The 15,634-nt window shown below is 40.9% G+C and overlaps 1 protein-coding gene across 1 annotated transcript in view; it reads left to right on the plus strand.

Annotated features, from left to right (window-relative positions):
• The window catches only part of TRPC7 (transient receptor potential cation channel subfamily C member 7), a 105,513-nt gene that overhangs the window by 38,174 nt on the left and 51,705 nt on the right, over positions 1–15,634 (plus strand). The window lies entirely within an intron of this gene.

Here is a 15,634-nt window from a genome sequence, read left to right on the forward strand (position 1 = left end):
TGTCTTATGTCATTTTCATTCTTTCTTTAAGTCATTTGCATGACATAAATAGCATTGTGTCCCTTTCTAAAATAAATTAGTCATGAAAAAGCTCATTTTCAGCAGCTCAGTCATCAATATAAGGATGTCTTCTAACTTACGACTACTGTGCAGCTACAATCACTATCAGTGACACTTGGGTAATAAAATCTATGTTGTGAGTAAGCTAGTGTAAGATGCCAGCTAGGAATTCATTAGTTTTAATTTAGAAAACTATTCAAGTGTTAAAGCATCCATTTTAGGATTTGTAGCTATATGCTGTGAAGGATTAGGGCAGTGATCATCCCCCTGTACTCAGCACTGGTGAGGCTGCACCTTGAATCCTGTGTTCAGTTCTGTGCCCCTCGCTACAAGAGAATCATTGAGGTCCTGGAGTGGGGCCAGAGAAGGGCAGTGGAGCTGCTGAAGGGCCTGGAGCACAAGGGTGATGTAGAGCTGAGAGTGTTTATCTGGAGAAGAGAAGGCTCAGGGGGGACCTTATCGCTCTCTATAACTACCTAAAAGGAGGTTGTGGTGAGGTGGGAGTCATAGAATCACAGAATCATAGAATAGTTAGGGTTGGAAAGGACCTCAAGATCATCTAGTTCCAACCCTCCTGCCATAGGCAGGGACACCTCACACTAAACCAAGGCTTCATCCAACCTGGCTTTGAACACCGCCAGGGATGGAGCACTCACAACCTCCCTGGGCAACCCATTCCAGTGCCTCACCACCCTCACAGGAAAGAATTTCCTCCTTATATCCAATTTAAACTTCCCCTGTTTCAGTTTGAACCCGTTACCCCTTGTCCTATCACTACAGTCCCTGACGAAGAGTCCCTCCCCAGCATCCCTATAGGCCCCCTTCAGGTACTGGAAGGCTGCTCTGAGGTCTCCACGCAGCCTTCTCTTCTCCAGGCTGAACAGCCCCAACTTCCTCAGCCTGTCTTCATATGGGAGGTGCTGCAGTCCTTGATCATCCTTGTGGCCTCCTCTGGACTTGTTCCAGCAGTTCCATGTCCTTTTTATGTTGAGGACACCAGAACTGCACACAATGCTCCAGGTGAGGTCTCACGAGAGCAGAGTAGAGGGGCAGGATCACCTCTTTCTAGTCAGTTGGTTCTCCCAAGTAACAAGCTATAGGACAAGATGAAATCGCCTCAAGTTGGCATATTTAGATTGGTTACTGGGAAAAATGTCTTTAACAGGAGGGTTGTCAGGCATTGGAACAGGCTGCCCAGTGAAGTGGTGGAGTCACCATCCCTGGTGATATTTAAAAGACGTGTAGATGTGGCACTTAGGAACATGGTGGACTTGGCAGTGCTGGGTTCACAGTTGGACTTGATCTTAAAGGTCTTTTTTATGATTCTCTGCTCTCCAATTTAAAAGTGAGAAGAAAGCACATTCTTAGGCTGTTCCCTTTGAAACTCTGTAGTAAGTCTCTAACAGGAAAATATATCTAAACCACTGAGCATTTTTGGCAATAAAATTAAGGCAAAATTTTGTAAACTCCTTTTGCCCATGTGAATCACAGTCTCAAGGACACAATAATTTAAAGGGAGTTTTTACTTGCGAGGCATTCAGTCCTAGTGAAGCAACATTACTTGGTTCACCGAATCTGGCTGCTCGAGTGAGGGCTACTCCTGCGTGAAAGCACTGTGGGCTCACACCCATAGTTAACAACTTTAATATCTCATTAATGTTCCAGCCACTTTTCAGTAGGAAAATATATATATAGTGTGGAACATGAGCAGTCTTGTACTGCACGCTTGTCAGCTCTGATAAGTGTCTTGCTGCACAAAAGCAAATTAATTTCTATCAGAGTCCTGCCTTTTTATTTTCATAGAGCTGCCAAAATGGTCTAGACTGGCACTGGCAGGTACATGAATCCTCAAGGAGCAAACAAGCAATCAGATGTTAAATAGGCCCATGGTGGTTGTATCTCCCCAGCACTGGGAAATGGGTGTGAGTAAACCAATACTGGAAAACAAATTAGAAATACTTTGCTAAATTACTGTATTTCCAGGAAGGTTTTCCAATTTCATTGCCTCTTTGGAAGGTTCTGAGCAGCACAATTCTACGGAGTGGGCTGCCCAGGGAAGTTGTGAATGCTCCATCCCTGGTAGTGTTCAAGGCCAGGGTGGACAGAGCCTTGGGTGGCATGGTTTCGTGTGAGGTGTCCCTGCCCATGGCAGAGGGGTTGGAACTAGATGTTCTTAAGGTCCTTTCCAATCCTAACTCTTCTATGATTCTATATGGAAGTGAAGTACCTCAAAAGTATCCATACCAATAGTTTATTTCAAAGTTGTCACGTTCCTTTAGTATATTAATGCTTCCAGAAATAAGAAGTTTCTCAAGGTTATAATGTATTCTCACTGTAGGAAAAAAATCATGTATTTATGCAAAAATATTTATTCTTATTAACATAAATGTGATGTGAAATAGGGTATTAATAAAAGAGAAGGGTTTTTGCAACATGACATTCTGAGAATTAGTTTCCAGAGAATGCTGAAAATGTATTTAAGAAGCCTACAAATTATGAAGATTTATGGAAGCAGACAAGCTCCAGAGGACTCTTTTGTGCCTAAAATAATAATTTCCTAGAATTTTTAATTTTTAGCACCAAAGTTCTCTCATTACAATTGGCGCTCAACAGATTCATAAAATTATCACTTGGGATTATTTCTGAATGGTTATTTATATACAGTCTTAGGCAATACAGTTTTCAGGAGGTACAAAAAGTCCTTGAAACGAAGGACATGAGTAAGATTTTAATACTGTAGGTGGACAAATAATAAGTAACCTCTAAAGAAAATCCTAGCATGAGCTAATTAAAATATAAATGCAGTGCCTCTCACCTGCTGCTTGCTGCCCTAAGTCTCTTATGCAATAGCACCATTCTGCGCAGCAGAGTTGGGAGCTAATACATGCACTGTGTTTTTTAGAGAGCATGAAATTTTTTAGGTGAGTTGCCTCTTTGTAGACTTGAAAGATGAAACAAAACGGATGTGAATGGGTTTAAAGGAGAAAAGTTGCATTAGCTGTGGTTGGTCATAGTATAAGAGAGACTTTGGTGAAGATTACTAGGTGGAAATCATTTTATCCTTTCTTTTTTAAGGTGGCTAAAGCTGAATAGATTGTTCTCATCAGAATTTGCTAAGATTAAGTCATACATTGCAGTTCTTAGCAATGTCTTTGCATAAGCATTGCACACCACAAAGTAGTATGAGAGTGTTACTACGGTGAAAATGGGAATATGCGTATACACTAGACCACACTGGCCTTCAGCAGACTTTCCTTGACTGATCAATAGGTCTTTAACAGCAAGAGTAGATGTTCTGGCTCTCAGTCCAGAGTGGATATACTGCCCTATTGAACTCTTTTTCTCATCTGTTGATTTTGGCTCAAAAACAAGGTCAAGACAGTCAGCTGCTATGTGGCTTTCCCACATGAAAAGAATGATAGTGGAGACTTGGAGCTGGAAGAAAGAGGGAAGCTGTCAGAGCTGATCAATGCCAATGGTTTTGCTGAGGCAGATACTCTATTGAGGTAAATCAGTGCTCTTTCACTGAAGCTTAGAGGAGGTCATAGCAGATGTGGATCTATCCCAGTATTTAGACAAATTTATAGTTTGGATCAATGTTGCTGTGTCATTATTTCAAGCAAATATCAGCTTTTGCAGTGCTTATTGAAGGGGGTGGGGGGGAAATTGGAATAATGTTACATTCACATAGAAGTAACTTCATTTTTCCTTTTAAATTTTCTAGTGTCAAAATGATGCAAACATGTTTTCTTATTAATGAGAGTAAACAAATCACTTTTAAAGATGTAGCCCATGAGTCTAGAAATAAATAACCCTCCTTTCCCTTAATAAGATAAAAGGTATTGAACTGGTTGGTACTACTGAAAATGCTAACGATTCAAGTGCATTAAATATCCTGGCAATTAGCCTAGAAATGGGGTGGGTAGGAAATCCTTCAGAGGTAACTACAGCATAACACATTTCTAAATTATATGCCTCTTGCTGTCACTTTTCTTTTAACTGTTGTCCTTCCTCTGAAAAATGTTGGGATCCAAAAGCAGATCTTAGCTGTGAGCCTGCTCTGGTGTGCAGGTGAGCATCATGTTCAGGCTCAGCTGGCTGATGGACCACAACCGGCTGCTTTGCTATTAGTGGGGAAGCAATGCCTGCATGGCAGCAAGTCAAGCATGTAGGTGCTTACAGATACGTGCCTGCTAGGAACTGGTTGTTATTTCATTGAGGTAAAGTCAAACAGCTGAGGCTCAAATCCTTAAATTCTTAAGGTGGTTGAAGAATGGCAAAACAGTGAGACTCAGTGACTAGTATCTGCTAGGGAGGATCAGGCATCTTGCAGCACAGTTCTTGCTCCAGTAAGCCAGCTCCTTTTTGTTACCTAAATGCAAATTTTGAACTTCACAGGATGTGACTGAACTTCTAAAGAGAAACGACCTTGTAGATTTTCTCAGTGTTTCTGGCTTTATTTCTGCAAATGAGAAACTGGGACCAGGTTCTTTGAGGTTGACACTGCTCTGCTGTTGCGAGGTAATAAGCACTGAAATATCTGGTTGCATCTTGCTAAGAAGCTGCAGCTTTTTAGGATTTGTGGCTCTGCAGGATTGAAGAAAACCTCCTAACCTCTTCCTTTCTCAGGCCTTCCACATATTGTGGATGTTGCTTGAGGGCAAACACATCAGCGATTGTAAACTGCTTCCTTTCCCCATATTGATTGCTAAACTTGGTGAAATTTGACTTAATGAAAGTCTGACTCTTTAAATACAAAATAAGTAGGGGAGTATCATTTTAAATCTGTAAGAAAATAAGAAGTAATGGTAATAAATATAGAAAAAATCAGATATGACATTAATGTGAAGGCTTAATAAATCTTGTAAAGAGCTAACTGTAAAAGTTGAACTCTGTGGTCCTGGCTTGGAACTATTTTAGCATGAAGAATATATGTCGCATGGAGCTAAAAAAGCCGTTATTGGATTATTGCATTTGAAGTGAGTGATAAAAATAGGAAAGGGCAGGAAATATTGGGAAACAAAATAGAAGGGGAAATATTTCGTGAAAATAGAGGCTAGCAGTGGGCTTAGAAAGATAAAAGAGTCTTGAACACCATCAGGCTGTAACTCAGTGAGGTTGGACTTAGGAGCTCTGCTTCCCACCCAAACTCAACATGCTCTGAGACTTGTTTGCTCTCAGAACTGACTGATGGAAACAGCCCCTGAAACTCACCTCTCATTAAAGAAAAGGGATTGTTGTGGGAATCTTCCTAATTAGCCACATGAACACTCTTAGAAATCTATCACCTCATTTTTCCTCTCTGACTCGTTCCTCCTTGAGTGCTCTTTTTATCCCTTCCTAATCTCTCCCTCAACATCCTCTGACAGAAGTCTTGCTTCTGATACAACACCTTTTATGATTCCCATTTATTATTTCATCAAGATGCTCTTTGAATCTTTCAAGTTTTTATCAGGCTTTTTTTTAGGTTTTTATCTAATTTTCCAAAATTTCTGGGTTCTTTTTCTTTTTGTCTTTTTTCCTTCCACAGAAGACATGCTTTTTTTTAAGAGATGTCTTTTTACTTGTGAATCTTCCTTTTTTCTATTGCTGTTTCACCTTGCTGGGTTTTAGGAAGAGAAGCCAGCCGGTGGGTAGAATGCATCCACTCCCTTTTACTACTATTTTTATTTTCTTCTGCACAAGTATCATCAGTCTTACACAGTTCCTATTTGAAAATTAAGCATCACTATTATAAATACTTTTGAATCTATGAATGTTCACTACTTCCAAGTGATTGTCTCTCACACCAGGTCCTGTGCACAGCTACCATTCCTCCTCGTGTGGGTTTTCTGACAATCACTCTAAAAAGCAGCTGCTTAGGGGTTAAAACCATCTCTTCCAATTGCATCCTTCTCCTCTGCTACCTCTTCTGACTCTCATTGCTAAATCTGGAATTGAGAGAGCAGGCCACTGGGTTATTTGGCTTTATCTCAAATTAATACCTGAGGGCACTGGACTTTGATGTGGCTGGGCCAGAACATCCCTCTCAAACCCTTTCTGTATTAAAGTTGTTCTAATTAGTTTGTTCTCTGCTTCTGCTGTTGGCTCCATGCTCCTTCAGTACCCTCGGCTTCTCTAAGGGAAATAGATCCCTGCTGCCTCTGAAGCCATCTTCATAGGCAAAGTCAAAAGGGTGACTCACTTTTTGATTTACTTGAATATACATGATACCTGAGAAAGGACAAAATGTATACATTGCTAAATGCATTTACACTGCTGTAACTTCTGTAGAAATGATGAAACCTACTATTTTGAAAGAGATGCTGGTAATCTAAAATCTTTCTATCAAGTTTTTGGATATGAACTTTTCCAGGTCAGTCTTTAATGATTTTCTTAGACATGGAGTCAGGGATGTGCTTTGGTGGGTTTTAGCCTTAAAAAAGAACATTTTGTTCCTTTTTTTTTACCTTCTCTCGCCTAAAATCCAATTTTCCGCCTTGCCAACATGTGCATTTAGAAGCTATGATTCTTGTCGTCAATTTTCACTTGTGCAAAGCAAATGCATAAGCAGGTACAACCAATTACCCACCTCATAATACAGGAAAGAATCAAGTACCACTAAAGCAGGAGAACAATTTCCCGTTATTAAAATTTGAACTTATTGTTGGAACAAATTAGGTATGAAAATAAGGGAGGAAATTAAAAATTATCATGGAAGTAGCCTGGGAGAAGGAGAATGTATTTAAGCCTTGTAGTGAAATCTGTGTTTGGCTCACTGAATGGGACTCGCTCTGAGCATGAAGAACTTGTTCTCTGTGCTGTTCTTTTTCAGAGATGAATTCACTACTAATAGATGCTACATTGAGTTTGTCTCGAGAGCTAAATTAATTAATCGCAGCTATGTTTTGCATGGATGTGGAGCAGAGAGTGTGAAAATGGATGTGGAGAACCCTTCTGACCTTAAAAAAACCCCACCAAATATATGACTCTTGTTCTCCTTAAATATTTATACGTTAAGAAATATCTTCTGTATTTTGAGGGCTGTTATTGTAAGTGCTCTTTCTATGTTCTGTGATTAAATCATTTTCTGCCTGGCACATTGCCCAAGCAAAATGGGTTTCAAATGTTGCAGGAGAAGAAAATCTCCAAAGCTTTTCAGAGTGGTTTAGGACCGATGCCAAAGCTGTGATGCCTGGAGCTGTCATGAAAAAATATATTAGTAGCTGTGAAGGTATGTTAGCATCTGTCTGTGTCTGTTCACAGTAAAGCAGAGTAGTAGATGCTGTGATTCATAGTGAAGGTATAACTCTGCCATCTACCAGGCAAAAACAAGACCTATTATTCATGAAAGTTGTAACTCTGGTACCAGCACTAGCCACTGAGCAGGCACATAAAGTTGGCCATTGCCTCCAAGGTCATTTAACCTACTTTATGGATGATTGAGTGACATTGTTGTTAAAATCTTCCAGCTAACCTTGGTCAAAACAGACAAGGAAAACCTCTTTAAGAGCTGACAAAATACTCTCTGCAGGAAAGTGTTCTCTTTGCTTTCCCATAGGAACCAGCTCGTGTCTTCTCTTTTGAAGGAGTGGAGGGGAAAAAAGATTCTTCCAACACTCTCTGACACAACGCATTGCCTTTGATCAAATCAGAGACAATGCATCCATGTAAGAAAATGTATTATTTTAATCAATGCCTGAAGGGTTTTCTGACCTCGGAAAATTGTTTGGAGGAAACTTTTGGCATTTGGAGATGTAAGAGAAGCAAACCTGGAAATATTTGAATCTTCCAGAGAAAACTGCTGGCATACTTTCCTTTTTTTCCCCCCATGATGCTGCAGCCAGTGAGACTTCTGGCAATGCCAGTTTGCACGCTAGGAGTGCGACGTTTATTACCTTGGGAAGTAATTTCTAGTCCTTAGTTGAGGATGAACAGCATTGCAACTGCAGCCCTTATAGCTTATTCTTTCCAGTCTAATTACACTTGGCATCCTTAATACTACAGAAGGATTCCAGTTTAAGTGAGCAACAGACATGATCATGAAAATACAAAATAACATGGAATCCCCTTATAATAATTAGAGGGAGACAGCAGGGGGATTCACAAGCTGAGTGGGAGGGGGGGAGCAATGGGAATGGTTCACATACCGAAGCAGCTGCTTCACCCTTGTCAAGCATTTCAGAAGCATTTTCAGGTAAATAAGTTGTAAGCCAAACAACGAGACATTTTAGGCCATTAGAGAGAGAAGTGCAAAATATGGAACCAGTTGGAAATGAGCGAATTTCAGTTGCTTTAAGGCCATTTTGCTCCTGGGATTTCAATGTTTCCTTAGAAATAAGCAGCCCATCCTCCGTCAAGAGTGCGTTTCTGTCAAGTTGAAAAATCCCTATTAATGGATGTATTTTTAAGGGACCTGAAGGGCAGGAGTTGGTAAGAGCAGAGTGAATGACCTTACACATAAATAATCCTGGGAGGAATCTATAGCAAAAGAAGGGAAATCCAGCAATATTTATGCGTCTGTTTCTCCCCTGCCAGAAACAACGGGCACTACATTACTGAATCAGAAGGCTCAACACTGCTGTAAATGGGTTGCACTGTGGTTTTCAGTGCTTTCTGCCTGCATAAATGGCTGGTGAATTTTCTTTTACTTTTGTAGCCTGGTTTAGTGATTATATTAAGCCCAGATTTTCCATGTAGTTATTAAACCCTGGGTATGATGGGGAATTTATACATTATTTTTTGTTATATAAGGTGACTTTTATAAAGCATTCTGAATTCCCAAGGCCTCCTGGCAACTACGGTTAGTGAGCCATTATTTTCAGGAAATATATTTGTGTGTGTGACATCTTGCATACGGTCCCTTGGAGCATATCGAATATATTTAGAAGATAGAGGTTCAGAGCTGAGAGAGCTCCTTTTCATTCCTTTTCAACCTGAACCTTTGATATTGAATACAAGGGGAGTAATTTACCCTTGATACAGGTAGTCTCTGAATGTTTTGTGGACAGGGTGAAGTGTAATAAGGCTTGTGACATGTTAATCAGGAATGTAAAAAGCCTTTGACTAAGTACAAGGAAAAATATAACTGGCATTTTGAGGTAATCTGTTGTGTGTGGAGGAGATCTGTAGGTTAAATACAGGGTTATTTTAAGTGAGAGTTACTGTCATATAAAAGCAAGTAAAATAAGGTTAAATGAAATTAATATGGTGCCCATGTGTGTTGTGAAGTCTTATACACCACTGAGTAAAAAGCAGCAGGTAATCAGTGTTAAGATTTAAGTGGCATTTAACTGGCTTTTGGGAGCAATTTTAGGGAGAGTGAAATGTTACCCTATTTCAGCTCATCAGAGAGAAGGAGTTAAGAAAATTGTTTGGGTTTAGAAATGACTGGGTTTAGGAATGAAGATGATTTGCTTGCCTTGTGATGGTCTTTTGTGTGCAAGCATAACTCTACAACAGCTTTCTGAGTACAGATGCTCAGAAGGATGAATCTAACAGATACAATGACTGTCACAAACCCAGCTCAGGCAACAAACAGTTTTGAACTACTTTCAAAATTTAATTCAACATAAAATCATCGTCCTACCACAATGTTATTCCTTTCACATTTTGTATTTTATAACAGCTTTAGCACGGGAGAAAATCCCCAGTAGTTGGCAAAATCACTGCTTATTTGACCATGATATCATCTTTTGGATTTGTCGAAGCCATGATTTCATCCTTACCCTTTGATAGGTACGTGGTCAGTGAAGCTGGTGGACTAACCAGAGGGTCTGCTTCAAGGCTAACCACTGCTCATGGACTCTTCTCTATACAAACGGGGAATCATAGAATCATAGAATAGAATCGTAGAATAGTTAGGGCTGGAAAAGACCTTAGGATCGTTTAATTCCATACCCCTGCCATGATCAGGAACACCTCATGCTAAACATAATGGATTGCATCTTGGATTAAGAACTCCCTCACAGCCACCTAACCAATCATCAGGTAGGATTTGTGCTTTATCACAACCTTTCTGGGCTATCCCGCAGAAGTTTCCCTTTGTCTCTCCAGTCTCTAAGCAAGAAAGGGGAGACAAACTCTGCCGTGCCACCTCTCGCTGCTCAGCCGACTGCCCAGCCTAGGTGCTGCAGGGCTTTCTGTTCGTGCAGGCAGATGGAGGATGCTTCAGGAGAGCCGAGCCGCTGGGACTGTGCTCAGTCACAGCCCACCAGAGAGGAGCAGCTCACGTTTCTCTGCCAGGTTTGCTGCCAGCTGCTCGTAGCAGTGTGATAAATAGGGGGAATGATTTGGCCTGCTGCCTGTGTTTAGTTGACAGTGACAGTGGTCTCCTTTCTTGTCCACTGAGAGCACAAGACAGAATGAGTCCTGGTATTCAGGCTGGTGCACTTACATGGTAGCACAGAGAGGGCTCCTGCCACCTGCAGCTGGCTACTTTGAAAGGAAAGACATGTTGGCCCTTTCCTTCCTAGTATGCCAGCTGTTCTCTCTGGAAGATTCATTTATTTCCAGGGTTGCTTCTCTCATACTTTTTCCATCCTAGTCACTGTATCCTCTGTAATGAGTACAGAGCTTGTATGACTTTGAGCTTGCCCTTACTACCATACTCACCATGCATCTTAGAGTTTTCCCAGAGCACTTCCTGATGTAAAATTACATAGCAATACAATTACCCTTCCTTCTCTGCTCAGCAATGAATGGTACCAAAAGGAGGTATACTCTAGAGCACCAAAGATGAAGACACTTTTCAGAAAGACAAAGTCAAATTACTGGTGAGGTAAACAGATGGAAAATGATGCTATCAGTACTATAATATTAGTCCAATACAATAGGTAAGCTTTGTGTTTAATCAGTAATGCCAAACGCCCAAGCATTGAGTATTGGTTTTTAGGGAATAGTTAGGAGCAGGGTGGTTTTATTATGAGCAGGATGACTGGCTTCCAAAGACTGCTGCTCATTATTCATGTTGGGCAAGGATATCTACTGGAACTACAAATGAGCATAATTAAGACTATTGCTCTGAATAGAATAATGCTATTAGATCAACAGATGGGAGAATGGAGTCAGGTACGTTAATCCAAGGCACCATAGGGAATTAATATCATATTAATGAATGTAAATGAAGTAACATTCTGAGGATCTCAAATCTAACATTAAAGAGGATGCAGATGGGAAGTGATTTAGTTTATCCCTCATTGTTGTTAATTGTTGTTATTGTAGATAATTATAATGAACTCATCCTCACTGTGTCTAGGCAGACTATCCACTGAATTTTGGATAAACAGGGTTGGTATACAAACAAGCTCGCATTGCCGCAAAATGGTGCTAGGTACTTAAGTGTCTATGTCTTTGGGGTATTTACACGATCAAAAATGGCAACTTCCGGGAATATAATTTGTTGTAGGGAACTTTACACCAGTGCAGCATGGAAATTGCTTATTGCCAAGTGTGTCATTTTATCATCACTATTCAAGCCCCAGGATCTGTCCTCATTTCAGAACAGAGAAATGCAATCATGTATTCTTTATATTCATATTTCTGCTTAAGAAAGTACTGCAACATCACTTCTAAGCCTGCCCTTCTTAGAGAGAGGATGATGTCCATATGGCCAAGAGTGGTCTATGCCAGGACTGTGCAGCTGGGATCACATTTGTCTGCAGTGTTCAGTTGCTGCTTAGGTGCCGTAGGGACCAGAAATTGATCCACTGTCATGCTTGTGACTAGTTTTCCAAAGAGCTGTTGTTGCTGGACATTGAGAGCTGTGGTAGCTGCCTGTTTGAGATCTGGAAAACATATGGTTATATTAGTTATTGAGGTGAGTTGTCCCATGGCTCTCAGTTAAGTCAGCATTCGCTTGCAGACTGCATGTAGGAGTCTTTCTCCTGATACACAGGTGCAATTTGTATCCAAAACTCCCATGAGAGATGGGACTCAGCACCTTTGAACCTTAAGAAACATACCTGAGTATGTTTCTTAAGCAAGCTGAAAGTGCCAAATTTAGCTCAGCTTAGGGGATAAAAATAGCTGTGTTTCAAGCAGGGGTTTCAAGTGGCTGAGCTGACAAGAGCCACACAATTGAAGGAGAGCAGCTAATGCATTCAAGTGCAAGGAAACTGTCTGTTCAGTCTCCAATTGTATAGGAAATGTGGATCTTCCCCAGTGAAGCTTTTAACAGACAGAACAGGAATGTAATAAACATGGGAAAATGCCAGAGAGAAAAAGTATGGATGGCATGTGAAATGAAGAGCTATAACTTTGTGCTTTAATATATCTATCACATCAAAGCTGCAGATCTGCTGCCCATCGTCCTGCGGGTCAGTGCTCTGCTGAAAACAGAATAAAAGGCAGGAGAAAAGTGTTAATCCCAACCTTGCATTGGACTCCTATCATTGCCAAATGCATCTAGGAGGAAAAGAGGAATCCTTTCTGCATGACAATAAGAGTAAGGTTGAGGTAAAGATTCCTCTAATGCAAGGGGCATTTGTATCCTTAGAAATAAGAAAAGCCGTTTCTCAGTGTCATGTTCCCACACAAGGAACAAGCAAATGTTTGAAAATCATGGAGAGGGATCTGGAATCTTGCACTGCATCATCATGAGCTTGGTTTCGCTGCTGACAGTAACAGATCCTAAGCTCTTCTTCACCAAGAGAATTAGCAGAGTATAATGTGTAGTTTGTATTTAACAAAGAGAAGCTGTTGAGAGGACACAGGGAGACAGACCCTCTCTTTCACTGAGCGTGTGTATTCCCTGTGTTTTGCATGCCAAAGCATTTAGTTAATACCTTTGTACAGCCTGTCCTGTTTATGTGACATCCAGGGACCTGGTATTTTATCTTCTGAAAACAGGTGTTTCAGCATAAACATTTAAATGAGCTTGGGAAAATCTTCAAGAAGGTAAAACCCCCACGTTTTAATTAGTTAAGGAATTAAAAGCATGTGGCTTATTTGTGACGTGGGTTTGAAACCCAGCTGAGATGATCTGAAAGAGAAGCACATCCAGCATCAAACGTCGTCTTATGCTGAAAAGCTACTATGAAACCTGGAGATTTTAAACACCAGGGATCTAGAGAAATTACTGTCAACCAACACACTTTCTTTTCGAACCAGATTTAAGTATCTTCAGAGACATGGAACAGGGTGTTAGTTCTACATTGGTGTTTCTGCATCTCAGTAGCACACACGTGTGCTACCGAGATGCTTGGTAATGGTACTTGTCAGGAAGAAGGTAACATTGTGGGAAAGGAGCCGGGGAGATGAAGGTGCTCTTCCGGCAACTTGTTAGTTATTAGAAAGGATTGTACTTTATTCAGGGTGAGAAATTTGAATGAGTCAAGTGATCAAGGAATTTCAGTGTAGGGAGAGTTCATAGAAACAGGAAACCTATATTAAGTTTCAAATAGAAAAAAATCAATTTAAGTAATAAAAAAGTGAGGGTGGCTGAATCTGAAATCTCTTATGCAAGGGAACCTAAAACTTTGGCTGAAGAGTGAGGAATTATGATCAGTCTCAGTCCTTGACTTTCTGCTAGGACTATGTGTGAGGCTGTGTGGAGACCTCATAGCAGCCTTTCCGTATCTGAAGGGGGGCTATAAGGATGCTGGAGAGGGACTCTACACTAGGGACTGCAGTGACAGGACAAGGGGTAATGAGTTAAAACTTAAACAGGGGAAGTTTAGATTGGATCTAAGGAGGAAATTCTTTCCTGTTAGGGTGCTGAGGCACTGGAATGGGTTGCCCAGGGAGGTTGTGAGTGCTCCATCCCTGGCAGTGCTCAAGGCCAGGTTGGATGAAGCCTTGTGTGGGATGGTTTAGTGTGAGGTGTCCCTGCCCATGGCAGGGGGATTGAAACTGGATGATCTTGAGGTCTTTTCCAACCCTAACTAGTCTATGATTCTATGATTTCTGGCTTTACTGCCCCCAATAGACCATCTGCTAAGTTTAGATTAAAAAATAAAAAAAGCCCTAAAGATTGATATTTTAAAGAATTGTTTCAAGGGGGTATCAAAGTGAAGTATTTTGCAATTTCCAGTGCTTTTATGGATGGAAAGTTTTGCAAAATGTGTAAGTTGGTCTGGGTCTCACAAAGGCTGTGTTTATCACAAAATCAGGCTGTTTCCCAGAAGCAATGTTTGGTAGAGTTGATAGATACAGAACAAGTAGAGCACAAAAGAGTAGCAACAAAATAGTGAGGTGCAAACATATCCTTTCTGCTGCTTTTGTCAGTTCCCATTCCTTGGAATGTTGTGGTTAAAGGTTACATGTATGCCCGGACCTGTGAAGGATGATGTAAAAGCACAGTAATGAATTTCAGGGGATTTTCTAACCACCACAGAAGTTATTAACATCATCATGGCTTCCTTAAGGATTTGATGTATCTACCAGTAGGTATAAGGTGGAATCTGAAGTCAGTGGTTTAATTGACTTGTTACTGCTCTATCCCCTTGTCAAAAGGATATGCTCTCTCAGAAATCAGTTTCTGCAGTGCATAGGAAAAGGTGAATTGCAGCTAAAAAGCCTAATCTACTGAAGAGAAAGGCATCAAAAAACCTCTTACGGTAGATCAGTCAGTGCAACTGCCATTGAAATCCTTACGATGATGCAAGGTATGTTATTTTCACAGCTCATTGGAAACCACAAAGTTTTCACTCCTCAGTCCAAACAGCAGAACCTACTGTTGTTTCCTGGACTTCTTCAGCCAAAAATAATGTCGACACAGACAGCACTGTCTGTTTTGTCCTTGAGTTCTTCTATTGGACACATCTCTTGGTGTCCCCTGATGCTTCGTCACAGGGTTTAAAATCTCTCTTTGCCTGGAGGCACTACCCCTCTGCTCCACCATGCTGCAGCCTGGCACGCTTCAGGGAGCAAAGAGTTGCCATGTTTATCCTGGCTCCATTTAGAAAGATCCAAATAGCTTGGAAAGCGACAAAAACATACATTTCAAATGTCAGTCTCCTGTACTTGAACAGATTGCTTATTACATTGAGGTGAAGAAGTCAAGGTCTGGATCACCGGAAAAATGAACCAGTGGAATCTGTCGCTACCTCCAGACATATTTAGCAACCTTCATCTGAGCAGTGAAATGCTTTAAATGAGCACTTGGCTTCAGTTTTTCAGACACATGCCCACTGAGTACGACACAGTACACCCAAAGCTCAAAAAAAATCACTGATGTGCTGCCACTTAAGATGCAAAAGAACACAAACCAACTTGATGTTGTGCTTCCTGAAAAACTAACTGTACAGCCTTGGCATAGTCAGTGCATGTAGGCATTGAGTGTGGAAACAATAGGAATGCACTCAGCTGCATTGAGATGTGTCAGCACTTATGTGCACAGTTAGCAGAGCTCTTGGGAAGGGTTTCTCTGTGCTCTCCTGAAGATAATGTGGTTACATGAGCAGGATCAGTGCAGGGCCCTTCCTTAGCATCTCCTCTCAGTGCTTTGCCTCCTACAGGCCTTGTGCTTTTTTTCATTCCTAAACATATGGCCAGTCACAGACAGTGTAAATACCCAGGAGGAAATTTCCCCAACAGCTTCTAAACTGCCTTGTGCATATTTCATGAGAGATCTAATTAGTAAATATTTATAAGC

This window comes from Lathamus discolor, chromosome 10 (genome assembly GCF_037157495.1).
Source record: "Lathamus discolor isolate bLatDis1 chromosome 10, bLatDis1.hap1, whole genome shotgun sequence".
Classification (NCBI taxonomy): Eukaryota; Metazoa; Chordata; class Aves; order Psittaciformes; family Psittacidae; genus Lathamus; species Lathamus discolor.